The sequence below is a fragment of the Zea mays genome, chromosome 5 (assembly GCF_902167145.1).
Source record: "Zea mays cultivar B73 chromosome 5, Zm-B73-REFERENCE-NAM-5.0, whole genome shotgun sequence".
NCBI lineage: Eukaryota > Viridiplantae > Streptophyta > Magnoliopsida > Poales > Poaceae > Zea > Zea mays.
The window spans coordinates 95,149,344-95,161,134 of record NC_050100.1 but is presented as its reverse complement, the minus strand read 5'-3'; the positions used below and the strand labels follow the sequence as shown (position 1 = coordinate 95,161,134).

The following is an 11,791-nucleotide window of genomic DNA, read 5'->3' as shown; positions in this document are numbered from 1 at the left end:
AGGGAGTGTTTGTACAACTTGAGCACCACAATAAGCAACAAAATGCAGAATGAACGTGATCAAAGGCATAAACACATGTATGCTACAATTCAATCCAAGTTCCGCGAATCTAGGACATTTAGCTCACTACGCAGCCTGCAAAAGGTCTTTTCATCTAAAGGCTTAGTGAAGATAACGGCTAGCTGGTTCTCGGTGCTAACATGAAACACTTCGATATCTCCCTTTTGCTGGTGGTCTCTCAAAAAGTGATGCCAGATGTCAATGTGCTTTGTGCGGCTGTGCTCAACAGGATTTTCCGCTATTCGGATAGCACTCTCATTATCACATAGGAGTGGGACTTTCCTCAGATTGTAGCCAAAGTCCCGGAGGGTTTGCCTCATCCAAAGTAGTTGCGCGCAACACTGTCCTGCGGCAATGTACTCGGCCTCAGCGGTGGATAGGGCAACGGAAGTTTGTTTCTTAGAGTTCCACGACACCAGGGACCTTCCTAAGAATTGGCACGTCCCCGATGTACTCTTCCTATCGACCTTACATCCAGCATAGTCGGAATCTGAATATCCAATCAAGTCAAACTTAGACCCCTTTGGATACCAGATCCCGAAGCAAGGCGTAGCGACTAAATATCGAAGAATTCGCTTCACAGCCACTAAGTGACACTCCTTAGGATCGGATTGAAATCTAGCACACATGCATACGCTAAGCATAATATCTGGTCTACTAGCACATAAATAAAGCAAAGAACCTATCATGGACCGGTATGCTTTTTGATCAACGGACTTACCACCTTTGTTGAGGTCGGTGTGTCCGTCGGTTCCCATCGGCGTCTTTGCGGGCTTAGCGTCCTTCATCCCAAACCGCTTTAGCAAATCTTGCGTATACTTCGTTTGGGAGATGAAGGTGTCGTCCTTGAGTTGCTTCACTTGGAACCCAAGGAAGTAGTTCAACTCGCCCATCATCGACATCTCGAATTTCTGCGTCATCACCCTGCTAAACTCTTCACAAGACTTTTGGTTAGTAGAACCAAATATTATGTCATCGACATAAATTTGGCACACAAAAAGATCACCATCACAAGTCTTAGTGAAAAGAGTTGGATCGGCTTTCCCAACCTTGAAAGCATTAGCAATTAAAAAGTCTCTAAGGCATTCAAAACATGCTCTTGGGGCTTGCTTAAGTCCATAGAGCGCCTTAGAGAGCTTACACACATGGTCGGGGTACCGTTCATCCTCGAAGCCAGGGGGTTGCTCCACGTACACTTCCTCCTTGATCGGCCCGTTGAGGAAAGCGCTCTTCACATCCATTTGGTACAACCTGAAAGAATGGTGAGCGGCATACGCTAGCAAAATACGAATTGATTCTAGCCTAGCCACAGGAGCAAAAGTCTCCTCAAAGTCCAAACCTGCGACTTGGGCATAACCTTTTGCCACAAGTCGAGCCTTGTTCCTCGTCACCACCCCGTGCTCGTTCTGTTTGTTGCGGAACACCCACTTGGTTCCCACAACATTTTGCTTGGGACGAGGCACCAGTGTCCAAACTTCATTGCGCTTGAAGTTGTTGAGTTCCTCCTGCATGGCCAACACCCAGTCCGGATCTAGCAAGGCCTCTTCTACCCTGAAAGGCTCAATAGAAGAGACAAAGGAGTAATGCTCACAAAAATTAACTAATCTCGAGCGAGTAGTTACTCCCTTGCTAATATCACCCAATATCTGGTCGACGGGATGATCCCTTTGGATCGTCGCTCGAACTTGGGTTGGAGGTGCCTGAGGTGCTTCTTCCTCTTCAACTTGAACATCTTGTGCTCCCCCTTGATCATGCGCCTCCACTTGAGGTACCTGTTCGTCATCTTGGGTTGGGGGATGCACCATAGTTGAGGAAGACGGTTGATCTTGCTCCAATTGTTCCTGAGGCCGTACATCTCCAATCGTCATGGTGCGTATCGCGGCCGTTGGAACGTCTACTTCATCTACATCATCAAGATCAACAACTTGCTCTCTTGGAGAGCCATTAGTCTCATCAAATACAACGTCGCCAGAGACTTCAACCAAACCCGATGATTTGTTGAAGACCCTATACGCCTTTGTATTTGAATCATAACCTAATAAAAACCTTTCTACAGCTTTGGGAGCAAATTTGGAATTCCTACCCTTCTTCACTAGAATGTAGCATTTACTCCCAAATACACGAAAGTACGATACATTGGGTTTGTTACCAGTTAGCTGCTCGTATGAGGTCTTCTTGAGGAGGCGGTGAAGATAGACCCTGTTGATGGCATGGCAAGCCGTGTTCACGGTTTCCGACCAAAAACACTCGGGGGTCTTGAATTCTCCAAGCATAGTCCTTGCCATATCAATGAGCGTCCTGTTCTTCCTCTCTACCACACCATTTGGCTGAGGTGTGTAGGGAGCGGAGAACTCGTGCTTGATCCCTTCCTCCACAAGGAACTCCTCCACTTGAAGATTCTTGAATTCGGACCCGTTGTCGCTCCTTATCTTCTTCACCTTGAGCTCAAACTCATTTTGAGCTCTTCTTAGGAAGCGCTTGAGGGTCCCTTGGGTTTCAGACTTATCCTGCAAAAAGAACACCCAAGTGAAGCGAGAAAAGTCATCAACAATAACTAGACCATACTTACTTCCTCCTATGCTCAGATAGGCAACGGGTCCGAAGAGGTCCATATGCAGCAGCTCCAGAGGTCTTGACGTGGTCATCACATTCTTGTTGTGATGTGTTCCTCCCACTTGTTTACCTGCTTGACAAGCTGCACAAGGTCTATCTTTTTTGAAATGAACATTGGTTAGACCTATCACGTGTTCTCCCTTTAGAAGTTTGTGGAGGTTCTTCATCCCCACATGTGCTAAGCGGCGATGCCACAGCCAGCCCATGCTAGTCTTAGCGATTAAGCATGCATCTAGACCGGCCTCCTCTTTTGCAAAATCAACTAAATAAAGTTTGCCGTCTAGTACACCCTTAAAAGCTAGTGAACCATCACATCTTCTAAAGACAGACACATCTACATTTGTAAATAGACAATTATATCCCATATTACATAATTGACTAACAGATAGTAAATTATATCCAAGAGACTCAACTAAAAACACATTAGAGATAGAGTGCTCATTGGATATTGCAATCTTGCCTAAACCTTTCACCTTGCCTTGGTTCCCATCACCGAATATGATTGAATCTTGGGAATCCTTATTCTTGACGTAGGAGGTGAACATCTTCTTCTCCCCCGTCATATGGTTTGTGCATCCACTGTCGATAATCCAGCTTGAGCCCCCGGATGCATAAACTTGCAAGGCAAATTTAGGCTTGGGTCTTAGGTACCCAACTCTTGTTGGGTCCTACAAGGTTAGTCACAATTTCCTTAGGGACCCAAATGCAAGTTTTATCACCCCTGCATTTTGCCCCTAATTTCCTAGCAACTATCTTCCTATCCTTTCTACAAATAGCAAAAGAAGCATTTAAAGCATGATAAATTGTAGAAGGTTCATTAACTTTCCTAGGAACATTAACAACATTTCTTCTACCAACATTTCTATCATGCACATAAGAAGAACTAGAAGCAAACATGACATGAGAATCAAAGGCATCATATGCATTATAACTCCTATAAGCATTTATAGATTGTCTCCTATCGTGGTACATAAAGGCATGGTTCTTTTGCACACTACTAGCCATAGGAGCCTTCCCTTTCTCCTTGGCGGAGATGGGAGCCTTATGGCTTGTCAAGTCCTTGGCTTCCCTCTTGTAGCCAAGTCCATCCTTAATTGAGGGGTGTCTACCAATTGTGTAGGCATCCCTTGCGAATTTTAGCTTGTCAAATTCATTCTTGCTAGTCTTAAGTTGGGCATTAAGACTAGCCAATTCCTCATTTAATTTGGAAATTGAAACTAAATGATTACTACAAGCATCAATGTCAAAATCTTTACACCTATTACAAGTTTCAACAATTTCTACACAAGAATTAGATTTACTAGCTACTTCTAGTTTAGTATTTACATCATCATTAAAACTTTTTAAAGTAGCAATGGTTTCATGACAAGAAGATAATTCACTAGAGAGTATTTCATTCCTTTTAATTTCTAGAGCAAGAGATTTTTGTGCTTCTACAAATTTATCATGTTCTTCATACAACAAATCCTCTTACTTTTCTAAAAGCATATTCTTATCATTCAAGGCATCAATCAATTCATTAATTTTGTCTACCTTGGTTCTATCTAGGCCCTTAAACAAACATGAATAATCTATTTCATCCTCATCACTAGATTCGTCCTCACTTGAAGAAGCATAAGTAGAGTTTTGAGTACGTACCTTCTTCTCCCTTGCCATAAGGCATGTGTGACGCTCGTTGGGGAAGAGGGCCGATTTGTTGAAGGCGGTGGCGGCGAGTCCCTCATTGTCAGAGTCGGAAGAGGAGCAATCCGAATCCCACTCCTTGCCTAGATGCGCCTCGCCTTTTGCCTTCTTATACTTCTTCTTCTTCTCCCTCTTGTTCCCTTGTTCCTGATCACTATCATTGTCGGGACAGTTAGCAATAAAATGACCAAGCTTACCGCATTTGAAGCATGAGCGCTTCCCCTTGGCTTTGGTCTTGCTTGGCTGTCCCTTGCGACCCTTAAGCACCGTCTTGAATCTTTTGATGATGAGGGCCATCTCTTCATCATTAAGTCCGGCCGCCTCAATCTGTGCCACCTTGCTAGGTAGCGCCTCCTTGCTTCTTGTTGCCTTGAGAGCAAGGGGTTGCGGCTCGTTGATCGGACCATTCAAGGCGTCGTCCACGTACCTCGCCTCCTTGATCATCATTCGCCCGCTAACGAATTTTCCGAGGACTTCTTCGGGCGACATTTTGGTGTATCTGGGATTCTCACGAATATTATTCACCAAATGAGGATCAAGAACGGTAAAGGACCTTAGCATCAGTCGGACAACGTCGTGGTCCGTCCATCGCGTGCTTCCGTAGCTCCTTATTTTGTTGATAAGGGTCTTGAGCCGGTTGTATGTTTGAGTTGGCTCCTCGCCCCTTATCATCGCGAACCTTCCAAGCTCGCCCTCCACCAACTCCATTTTGGTGAGCAAGGTGACGCCGTTCCCCTCATGAGAGATCTTGAGGGTGTCCCAGATCTGCTTGGCATTGTCCATGCCGCTCACCTTGTGATACTCGTCCCTGCACAAAGAGGCTAGCAACACAGTAGTAGCTTGTGCATTTTTATGAATCTGTTCATTAATAAACACAGGGCTATCCGAGCTATCAAATTTCATTCCACTTTCCACAATCTCCCAAATGCTTGGATGGAGAGAAAACAGGTGAGTACGCATTTTGTGGCTCCAAAATCCGTAGTCCTCTCCATCAAAGTGAGGGGGCTTGCCAAGTGGAATGGGGAGCAATTGAGCATTTGAGCTATGCGGAATGCGCGAATAATCGAAAGAAAAGTTTGAGTTAACCGTCTTTCGTCTGTCGTAGTCGTCGTTGTCCTTTTGGGAGGAGGAAGATTCGTCGCTGTCGTAGTAGACAATTTCCTTGATGCGCCTTGTCTTCTTCTTACTCCCGTCTTTTCTTTTGTGGCCCGAGCCTGAGTCGGTGGGCCTGTCATCATTGGGCTCGTTGACGAAGGACTCCTTCTCCTTATCGTTGATCACCATCCCCTTGCCCTTAGGATCCATCTCTTCGGGCGGTTAGTCCCTTTCTTGATGAGAACGGCTCTGATACCAATTGAGAGCACCTAGAGGGGGGGGGGTGAATAGGTGATCCTGTAAAACTTAAAACTTATAGCCACAAAAACTTGTTTAGGCGTTAGCACGGTAATTTGCCAAGTGGCTAGAGAAGGATCTCAACACAACACAATAACCAAGAGATATCAATCACAGAGATGGCACGGTGGTTATCCCGTGGTTCAGCCAAGACCAACGCTTGCCTACTCCACGTTGTGGCGTCCCAACGGACGAGGGTTGCAATCAACCCCTCTCAAGCGGTCCAAAGACCAACTTGAATACCATGGTGTTGCTTTGCTTTTCTTAATCCCGTTTGCGAGGAATCTCCACAGCTTGGAGCCTCTCGCCCTTACAAAAGATGTTCATAAAGAATCACGGAGCAAGGGAGGGATTAGCAACTCACACACGACACAAAGATCACAGCAAATACGCACACACAAAACCTAGACTTGAGCTCAAGAGACTAGCACACTAGAACGGAGCTCAAATCACTAGAATGTCGAATAAGTGCGCAAGAATGAAGTGTGAGTGATCAACTATGCTCAATGGATGCTTGGTGTTCTCCTCCATGCGCCTAGGGGTACCTTTTATAGCCCCAAGGCAGCTAGGAGCCGTTGAAAGCAATCTTGGAAGGCTGATCTTGCCTTCTGTCGTCTGGCGCACCAGACAGTCCGGTGCACACCGGACACTGTCCGGTGCCAGATTTCTTTCCTTCAATGATGAAGCCGACCGTTGGCAGACCTGGAGCCGTTGGCGCACCGGACATGTCCGGTGCACACCGGACAGTCCGGTGCCTTCTTCTAGCCGTTGGCTCGGCCACGTGTCCCGCGCAGATCGCGCGGCCGACCGTTGGCTCACCGGACAGTCCGGTGCACACCGGATAGTCCGGTGAATTATAGCCGTACGTCGCCGGTGAATTCCCGAGAGCGGCCAGTTCGCTCGAACCAGCCTGGCGCACCGGACACTGTCCGGTGCACCACCGGACAGTCCGGTGCTCCCAGACTCAGCAGATTCTTGGCTGCTCGAGCCAAGACATTTCCAATTGGATTTTTCCTGTTTCCAGCACTTAGACACAATACATTAGTCCATAAAACAATGTACTAAGTCTGAGAAACATACCTTTATCCTTGGTTTGTACTTTGTCCACCATTTTACATTTAAGCACTTGTGTTAGACACTAAATCACCAAAATACTTAGAAATGGCCCAAGGGCACATTTCCCTTTCAAGAACCTCACCGGAGACCCGAGATCATCTTCGCCGGACTTCGGTCACCCGTGGCCACGCGTGGACCGAGGAATCTGGTGAGCCATTCTCAAATTCCTCGCGCACACATCTTCCTTGATCTCTGGTGAAGCTTCCTGACCCATTTAATTGATCTATCGCGCCCTGGTTAGGCCGGACTCCTCGCCGCCGCTGAGCTCCCCCGCCTGCGCGCGTGGACCGACCTCCTGCTACCACCATCGCTGGCGATCCGTACCTCGACGTGATCGCTAGAGACTCCCGGACCTCACCCGACCCCTCACCAGAGCAACCCTGCCGCCGGTGAGCCCCCCGCCCTTTTCCTCCGCCGCGGTCATTGTTCCTATCGGTACCCTGAAACAGGGGTACCCCTAACTACAGTATGAAGACGCGATACCCACGTGGCTATCTCTAGTCGTGTGGTAAACAGCGCCCGACCCCACCACATGGACGGCTCTGGGACCGCCACATGGCCAGAGAAGATGATATACTCTAAGGTATCAACAGTGGGTCCGTACCCCCATGGGAAAGTGCTGGACCCCTGTATATGCAGACCGAACCTCCGGGTAAGATCTAGGACCTCCACGGGCGCAAACCGGACCCCCCGGAAGGGGTCCAGACCCCTATGTGTGGGGTCCGGTCCCCTCACAGCGGGGTCCCGGGATTCTGGGACAGAGAATACCCATGCCTTAATCAAGGACAAGCGGGGGTCCGGAGCCGATATGTGTCCGAACCTTATCGTATACGCTTCCGCTCCCTGCCCAGGCGGAGACCCGATGCTTGAACGAGGCCTACTGCACGTGACGTAAGCCAACGGGCGGAGCCTGACGTAAGGCCTCTGGGCCGCGTGGCCTCTGCATTTATTGCGGATAGGGCGCGCCGCTTGTCCATTCCACTGACAGGTGATGTGTCGCCTTGGCATATAATGAGCCCTGTCCATTCCACTGGCAGGCGATGTGCCGCCTCCGCATTTAATGAGACATGTCCATTCCGCGGGCAGGCGGCGACCAATCCATTCCGCAGGCGACGTGCCTGTCCATTCCACTGGCAGGAAGTACGCCCATGCTACCACGTGCACTACACCCATCATTACTCGAGCGTCACCAAGGAAGCAGCCGCAGCATATCTACACTGCATGGACTACGGACAACAAGGCACCAGGAGTTTGCTTAAGCATTAGCTACTTCTATAATGTATTCCCTCCGTTTTGCTCCTGGGCCCACATGTCGGGGCTCAGCATCCTTGTACATGCCCCCCTTGAGCTATAAAAGGGAGGGCACACGACGTTACAAGACACACGCTCTCACACTCACTCAGACTCTCAGACTCAGATTCACTCACACTCTCATACAATACACAGACAGTGGAGTAGGGTATTACGCTCCAGCGGCCTGAACCACTCTAAACCCTTGTGTGTTCTTGTGTTCATCTCGAATCCATCTAGCAGGCAAAATGCTTAGGCCCCTCCTCATCTTAGGATTTAGGGCGGGTTCATTCCGCCACCTGGCCGAAGAATTTCCTCTCTGACATTTGGCGCGCCAGGTAGGGGGCTTTGGCATTAGGTTTTTGCTTGTTTTCCTGCTCGACACCATGGTCCACATCGTCGAGCACCATGACTTCGTTCCCGAGGACTTCCCGATGGAGGAAGAAGCTGCGTCTTCCACGCCACGGGCCGTCAACCGCCCTGCGCCTAGTGCTGCTGCTGTGCACTCTACGCGGCAGCACACCGCTACGCAGACATCCAGAGCGTCAAGGGCTGCGCCTGGGGCGCTGTCTGCAGCTAGGGAATTGCTGTGCCACCCTCCTAGCTTCACGGCCTCGCCGAGGGCCATGAAGCAGTGGCGTGACGATGTCGACCGTCTGCTCGGCATAGCGCATTCTAGCTCAGCCAGGTCCAGGCCTCGGTCGTCCCGACATCAACATGAGGCGTCGGCATCAGTGCGCTCACCCTCAGTGAGGGCCGCCCTGACTGAGGACCTGCGGGCGGAGCACAACCGCCAGCGAGCGGGCGAGGACGCTCCAGTCTCTCTAGAGAGATCTAGTGACCTGCGGGCAGAACTCAACCACAGACGCGCGGGCGAGGATGCCCGCGTCTCTCTAGAGAGGGCGCGTGAGCGCCGACTAAACTTCGAGGGTCGCAACCTCAACTACGACTTCGCTGCGGTAAGCATGGTGCAAATTGGGTCAACGAGCTCCCGTCCGTGCTATTGGGGAACCAGACCACAACCAGCCGAGCTACCGGGGAGACCCCATTCTTCCTGGTCTACGGGGCCGAAGCCTGTCTTCCCCCGGAAATCCTTATGGGCTCCCCATGGGTCCACTCGTTTGATGAGTCTATGCAGAAACAACTATAGCGTGAAGACATGGACTTCATCGATGAGCGCAGATGGCAAGCGGCGATCCGAAATACACGGTACAACCAAGCTCTCAGGCGCTACCATCAACGGTTCGTGCATAGTAGGGAGCTCAGGGTCGGGGACCTGGTCCTAAGGCGAGTACTGAACCGAGAAGGGCTCCACAAACTCTCCCCCAGTTGGGAAGGACCCTTCAAGGTGAAGGAAGTATGCCGACCCGGGTGTGTCTGCCTTGCCACAATAAAAGGAGTGCCTCTTCCCAATCCCTGGAACATAGAGCATCTCCGTAAGTTCTATCCATAGGAGCAAGTCTGAGGGGTTGAGGTTTCTTCTTTTTTTAAACTAGGTTGTGCATACATGTACGCTAGCCCGGTGAGGTCCACCCTCATAAGCCCGTCCTGTTGGTCTGCACCCATGCATATCGAGTTATAAAGAAAGGATTTACCCCCCCCCCCCCACATGTGCTACTGTGATGGTTTTATTCTGCTACAATTTCCAGATATTATTTTTTATCTAAACCACCCATTCAGTTCCCACCCTTGCTGGTATGATGACATCCGAATTGAGTAAGCCAGGCTTGCAGTTCGGGACCCCTATCCTAATACAGGGGGTCCGGCAACCTGCGGGTCCGGTTCTAGAGAATGGGCGCTTATTTCCTGGGGTGGTCCGGAGCTGTGTAGCCACTTAGCCTAGTCCCATACCCTAAGCCTGCACCTCCACCACTCTGCAATGGGTGCCCTAGTATTTGGAGCTGTGATCTTGTAGGTCCGGACATGAGGCTTGGCTTCCCAGACTCAATCCTGCATGTCCTGTTGCATGAATCAAAGGATGGCTGATACCAGACGATGGGTCCTGTGGGTGTGCTACTAACACTTCCTAGCTGAAGCTGTGTACAGGTCTAGGTCCTAGTCGAGACTACCTCCTGGGGGCCGGGTCACCAACTCTTTCTTAGGTATACTGGTATCCAGCCTCGACATGTCGAGCCTAGATCCTAGGGGGGCCAAGTACCAGGGAGGAGTTGGTAACGCCACACACAACAAAGACAAATAGCATACAGATAAGTGCTAATACTGCTCGATAAATAGTACTCAAAAGTATCTTACAAAGACCAAAAAATATTACAAAGTCGCTTCCCATCGGGACCCTTGCCTTCTCTCTGCAGATCTAGCTACTCATCATCAGCAGGATCCCGCTGGAAACGTTCGGCCACCAGTTCCATGGCATCTTGTACGGCCTCTCGGGCAGCGTCTTCAGTATCGGCCACCGGACCAGCGATCCTCGGCTCCAAGGAGATGGTCGGGTCGTGGCTCCGGAAGCATGTCAGGATGTACTCGATCACCGCCCGGCAGAGCCTGCCGCCCTCGGCCTCCAGGCGGGCGCCAAGAATCTGGTCCAGGCGTCAGAGGCGATCGGTGGCAAAGTCCAGCACCGGGAGCGCGTCGGAGATAGACGTCGGCAGCTCCGACACCGAGATGGGACTCATCCCGAGCGGCACCAGTGTCGTGCTCGCCTCGCCGGCCCATGCAGCAATGCGCCGGACCCCGGCGCGATGCTCCACCTGGAGATCTTCAAGTGCTTTTGTCGTCGCCTCCACCACCTGGGGCCCCGGTGCCGCCTGCGCCGCCTAGAACCCTCATCGTCATCTCCCTACGGAGGCGACGTCGAGGTCATCAAGGCCAAGATCATCTCGCACCCACACTACTACTCACTCCTCACTGCCTACCTCGAGTGCAACAAGGTGGGGGCACCACCGGAGGTGTCGGCGAAGCTGACGGAGATAGCGCAGGAGGTGGAGGCGCGGCAGTGCATGGCGCTCGGCGGCCTGGCCGCTGCGACGGAGCCGAATCTGGACCAATTCAAGGAGGCGTACCATGAGATGCTGGTAAAGTTTAGGGAGGAGCTGACAAGGCCGCTGCTGGAGGCGATGGAGTTCATCTGAAGGGTGGAGTCGCAACTCAACTCGCTTTCCATCTCTGGAAGGTTGCTGCGCAACATCCTTTCATCTGAGCACTGGCGGAAGAGGGCCACCCCTACAAACATCTCGCAGAGGTGGGCGAAGATGGCCACCTGGAGGATGGAGTGGGGCGTGAGGTGCTGAAGCTAGAGGCCGAGCTCCTCCAGCAGCAGCAAGAAGAAAGGCGAGATCGGCAGCGCCAACCCGCAGGAGAGGTAGGAGATGAAGAGCACGAACTCCCCGGCGGCGAGATCGCCAAGGGGAGTGGCGTTGGCACGGATACTTCCGGCGAACGCCAGCGCGCTCCATCCGAGCAGGTTGCGCATCAGGTTGAGTGCCCCCTTGGACTGGAAATGCTCGGGATGAACTCGCGAGGCCATGGCGACTATGGCAGCAGAAAGCAGAAGAGCGCGAATGCAAAGGGGCGAGGAGAGCTCGGAGGCGAAAGGGCGCATCAATTGGGAGAGAATGCGAAAGCGTAACTGCTGCACGCGGGGTGAATCCCTTTTTCAAGGCAGACTCTCCCACTCGTG

At 51.0% G+C, this 11,791-nt stretch overlaps 1 pseudogene; it reads left to right on the top strand.

The window, feature by feature from the left end:
• Positions 1 to 10,853: 10,853 nt before the first annotated feature.
• Positions 10,854 to 11,363, top strand: LOC118472038 (homeotic protein knotted-1-like; annotated as a pseudogene).
• Positions 11,364 to 11,791: the final 428 nt, after the last annotated feature.